This window comes from Numenius arquata, chromosome 10, assembly GCF_964106895.1.
Source record: "Numenius arquata chromosome 10, bNumArq3.hap1.1, whole genome shotgun sequence".
Taxonomy (NCBI): Eukaryota; Metazoa; Chordata; class Aves; order Charadriiformes; family Scolopacidae; genus Numenius; species Numenius arquata.
Window position 1 is genome coordinate 17,502,614 of NC_133585.1, and position 5,566 is coordinate 17,508,179.

General features: G+C 42.5%; 1 non-coding gene across 1 annotated transcript; it reads left to right on the top strand.

Moving 5' to 3' along the window:
- Positions 1-3,786: 3,786 nt before the first annotated feature.
- On the top strand, positions 3,787-3,868 carry TRNAS-UGA (transfer RNA serine (anticodon UGA)). The gene has a single exon. It is a non-coding gene; the product is annotated as a tRNA-Ser (tRNA).
- The last annotated feature ends 1,698 nt before the right edge of the window (positions 3,869-5,566 follow it).

Genomic DNA, 5,566 nt, shown 5'->3' on the forward strand with positions numbered 1-5,566 from the left:
GTCTAGAGCTACCCCTCTCTTTCTTCCAAGTAAATAAGTTCTCTTGTTACTGAGACCGCACTGTAATTTATTTTTGCTGTGTCTTGTTTGGGTTTTCTGCATTTTGCATGGCTTCAGAATATAATTGTCTTTCCAGCAGATTTTTAGTAGATTTAAAACACATGTCTCGACAAGGAGATCAAATACAAACTCAAAACAATGGTTCCATAATTTATATTCGATGCCAATTAACTTCATTCTGAGACACGAGAATCATGCTATTACAGTTTGGGGCAACTATTAGAACAGAGGTCAAATAGCATGGTGATATAGGTCAAATATTCTGGTGATGTGGATATTTGCATAGTACAGATATTAATGATACCATTCACATTAATTTTGCTTGCTATCAAACCCATATAAAATAGTAACAAACATACCAATTCCTCATTTTCTCTTGAGCATTTATGCAGCTCAAAACTTCTCTGTTAGATAAGTAACAATTTCCATATTTTCTTAGCTTACAAAAGAGTTATCCTAATTAAAAGCTATCAAAAATTATTAGCTACAGAATTGTATTTGACATTTCAGTCAAGAAAAGGGGTATTTAAAAGAGATTCTCCTTCAATAAAGTACAGGAAAAAGTTGTCTAGAGTTCTCAGAAACCACTGTGTTAAGTACTGCCTTAGTACTAAGTACTACTTCTGTAAAATTAAATGCAAGAATTGTTTCTGCAGTCTAAAAATGAGACCATTTTGATTTAGACTTTAAGAATGGTTTACTGTATGAATCTCAGTAATAGAATGGACTTTGTTTTTCTTTTTGACATTTCTTGAATAACAGAACGAGGCATCTGGAAACGCAGGGAAGGCATATTTTATGTTTCATATAGATAAGGGGAGTTTTTCCCACTTACAAACTGTCCTTAATAAGTGGGCAAAATTCAAAATGTAGAGCATTTAGAAGTCTTCTGGGTAAAATAACTTTGTGCAAGTAGCATAAAAGACTCAGGTGGTAACATGCCATTTATTGCACGGATCTCTAGGTCATTAAAGAACCTTAACTGGCAAAAGTCCTTCATTCACAACCAGAATATGTCTAAGTTACTGCCCTTTACTCATCCTGGCAATGTCATCTATTCAGGAGGTGAAGACTTTGTGTAATCATCCAGGATTTTTCAATATACAGCAGTTCACTCAAAGCTTCAAACTGCCTGCTGGATGACTGGAAATCTGAGTCCTATCCATCACGCGTGTGCTGCAAGGCAAATACATGTAAGGAGCATATGAAGACCAATATATAGCACTGTGGAAAAGTAACGGAAGATCTGTGAAGAGGATTGTAAACACGGTCAAGTGACTCACAGGTGGGATGTTGGAAAACACAAATCACACCAATCATCCCCTAGTCTTATGTGCCCAACAAGTAGAACATTTGCACTTAGATAACATAGGCCTACGATGGACTTAGAGGTACCTTATCGAACATGCTTGAGATTCCTGCCCTGCTGTCGGAGGAGATTAAAGCACAGTGGAAAACTACGCCTGCTTGAATCCCTGAAATACAGGCGAGAACAGCAGGTTGGGGGATACTCTCTCTCTCTCCCCCCCAAGGACTTTCTCGCTCCCTAGTGCCTGCGCTCCCCCCTTGCTTGCCTCTTCCCAAGTGCCGCTTCAGAGATTCCCCGGTTCACAAGATATTGAGGTTAAATTTGCTCTTTGCCTTTCATCCATGGTTTTGTGGTTGTTCTTGTGTCCTGCCTGTGTCGGCTCACACAAGCATGTATGAATAAATGTCCATCCAAGGGAGGAAAAAAAACCAAACAACCCACCAATCAAAACCCAACATCTGTGGTTCATTCCCTTCAGGAACAGTTATACCCTGACTTGAAAAGGAATTACCAAATCTGAACTTTGATGTGTTGGTATAATTTGGTTTCCTTTGGCTTTGAATAGTAAAAATGTTCTTGCATTTCATAAGATCTTCCTAAAACAAATTATTTGTATAGATTTCAAGCAGTCTGTTTTCCGTAAAGAAAATAAATCTGTAGCAGATCCATTAGAGTAGAAGTAAACAGCTTTGCTTCTTGTCCCCAAACCAATTTAAAAACAAACCAACCCACACACAAATACTCTCTACTAAAAGTTCCAACAAGTCTCTTTTGGCATTTACAGCTGAGAAATACTTGTTTCTCCATCAGCAAACACGATCTCTGACTTTCTCCACTTCTATTTCTGTTCTTTAAGGAATTTCCAGTGGTTATAGTGTGTCGTACTGAAGGCACTACTTCTCCTCACCCTGCTCTTCACATAATAATAAAAATTTGGCATAATCACGTTTTTCATCTTCATGTGTACGAAGCCGGGTACGCTATGGGATAGAGACAGCATTTTATCAGGCAAAATGCAGCTTTGAGAGCCTCACCCAAACACACAGAACTACACGGACATCAGCAAAACAGGCCAAACCGCTGTGGGTATAAGCACATCAAAGAACCCACAATTTCAACAGGGATTATGATGACGCTAAACTACTGAGCTGGATAGGGGGATATAAAACGGTCCTTATTATCCTACTTTGCATGTTAACGTTTTTAAAGTGTTCCTCATTACCTAAACAACAGCACACAGCACAAGCATAAACTCTAAAGGAAGTCTGATAGTGTGGTTTGGTGGTTTGGTTTTTTTTTTTTTCACAGCCACAATAACACAAAAAGACACACAGGAGAGAAGGAATATACAGCTAATAACAAAAGTAGCATTGGACTCCATGCAGTTGTGTGCAAGAAAAAAAGAAAAAAATGAAAAAAACCCACCACTAACATGTAGTATCAATTTTTCTGTATTAATCCAGTCTTTTACTGTCTAATTTAGGATAATTAACAGTCTGTTACCACAACAGGCCTGCATGCAGCTAATGGACTGTCCCTGTCCATACAAGCGTTCCAGAAACAGTTCTTACCATTATACCCTCCAAGAAGGAGGAAAATTAGTATTTTTATCAGCAGCAGACGTATAAAGTCAAGTTAGATCTAATTTCCATTATACTACTGCTGACACAATTAACTATGTGCTAGGGGAAAAAAAGTATCTGCAGTGAACGAATCCACATCTAATAGTCACGTGATAAAGAACTTCTGTAACAGTTGAAAGACCAGAATTAATAAAAAAAAGGGGGGGAAAATGAGGTAACCCCGCCGTTAACAATGCAATGCCTAATAGTTACTGTATTCTGTAGTAGTTACTGGCTGCTTCTTCACCAGGGAATGGAAGCGCGTCCGCAAACGCTCCCCGCCGCCTTTCATTGACAGCTTTTAACGTTTCAGGTGGAATAACCCAGCAGCACACAGACTGGCAGTTATTTTTCCTGAGCGGGAGAGCCGCACGGGAAACCTATTCACATTAGTGCCCGCGCTGTACCGGCCATCTTCCCAGCGCCCGGAGGGGAGGCGTACGGCGGCGGAAAGTCGCCCCGTGGAAGGTGGCGGTTATTTCAGCGGCCTCAGGCTCCTCCGCACCGCCCCGAGGCAGTGAGAAAACCGGGGCTCTTCTAACTGGAGAGGGAAAAACAAAGGGTTATAAAGAAGGCGATAGCGGCAGCTAACACGCCTGCCTTCCCCCGACAGCGCCCTCCGCCGGGCCCCGAGCGCGGCGGCCATTTTGACGGCGCCCTGCCCCTCCCCTCCCCGTGCCGGCCGCCGTGCGGAAAGGCGACAGCGGCCATTGGCCCATGAGAGAGCTGGGGGCGGGAAGTTCCGCCAGCGGAAGGCTGGCTAAGGACTCCAGCCTGGGGAGAACGCTACCAGCAGCAGCGATGGCCGAGTGGTTAAGGCGTTGGACTTGAAATCCAATGGGGTCTCCCCGCGCAGGTTCGAACCCTGCTCGCTGCGGCCCGGTAGGGGTTACTTTTTTTCCTGTCCTGCGTGATTGGTTATAACGTGCAGGTTATACTCCTCCCGTCTTTTCTCACTCTTAAGATGCCTCTGCAGCAACAAGAGAGATTATGTAGTATTTTTCCTATTGCAACTCGGTAGGCCCTCTGCTGCTTCTGTCAAGACACAGAGGTAGTACCAAAGCAGCAATGGGTCCCAGGGCAAGCTGCCATCGAAGTGCACCTAAAACACTTGTGATAAGCAGCGCTTGGTGGAGGTGGAAGAGCACACTAGGATCCTGGTTTTTTCCACACCTCACCTCGTAGGTCCTCTATGGGCAGGACAGGCACTGCCCAAGGGCAAGTAATGAAACATGTTAACACACAGACGGTGTCCTGATTCGCCCCAAGGGCCATTGTCCTGCCCCCAGGTCCTACAGCTGATACAAAATAAATAACAGCAGCAGCAAGCTATTCTATATCAAATGTATTTGCTCCATCGAGCTTTCTCTGTCACGAAAGAAGCTGGTCTGATTGCTCCTAGACCTCCAGTGAGGGGCTCCTAGATCACCTTTTCCTGTCCTTTATAGCTTTCTGCACGTGCACCCCCCCATACACAAAGTGGCAATGAGGGGGGGAAACCTCACAGAAGTTATTATGCAACTAATAATCAGAAAAAACATAAGAACAAGGCACTTTCCTCTGCATACGCATGCACACACACACACTGTACAGCTTAAACTGACCCTTCACCACTCAGCCATGTCCATCTCCTCCCATGTGTGACCCCAGCATCAGTGAAGAGATGAAAAATTTGCAGGAATGGAAATAAGAAAAAGGCCGTTTTCACAGAGGCCAAAATAGGCTAGAACAGGAACTACCACTTTTCACTCCTCTGTATCTTAAAGAGACGACATAAACCCGATATAAACACACATGCAAACCCATTCTTTCTAGTTAGTGCAACTTAATTTAATCAGAAAATGGAGGCAGGGAAAGAAGAGGAAACATTGAAATGTCCCTGCTCAGAGCAAAATAAAAGAAAGAGGGGACAAACAACAATTGTTTAAGCTGGCAGCAAAATGAACATTTCAAAGTGCTCCCTAACAAAGGCTTCCAGGGATTTCAGGTTTGGGTGGTTGTTTCTGTTCAGGCGTGTGCAAGTGTTAGAGATTATGCTTTAGAGGGAAACTGGTACATAACTGACAGTGGTCCTGTCTAATACACAACCATAACATCAGGCATTTGCCTTAAGTTCTCACATGTGAAGGTACCTGCCAAGGAATACCGGCATCAGATATCTTAACTCAGACACTGCAGAAGAGACAGTTTTCAAACTCAAGAGTAGCGACTTCAGCATCCTTTGCTAAGGTGCAGTAGATGTGCTATTTTCACCTTCGCATATTTGTATTCTAACAGCAGCTTAAAATTGAGTGCTTAGAGCAGTGCAACATGTTAGTCACTCTCCAAAATACCAACATTTTTAGTAAGTGTGCACATTTCAGGTAACAAAAAAAAAATAGATAACTTTTCTACATACAAGGCTTGATTTTGTTCAATCAGTCAGGAATTCAAACTCTTTTTTTCTTTTGTAGCTTGACAATCTCACCCACCCCTATAATCTGGAACAGATGAGAAAAAGTCTATTTTGTGTAATGCAGTTTTGGGTAGCATTCCAAACTAATAAAAAGCCAGTCAAAATACTAAAGACAGTGGG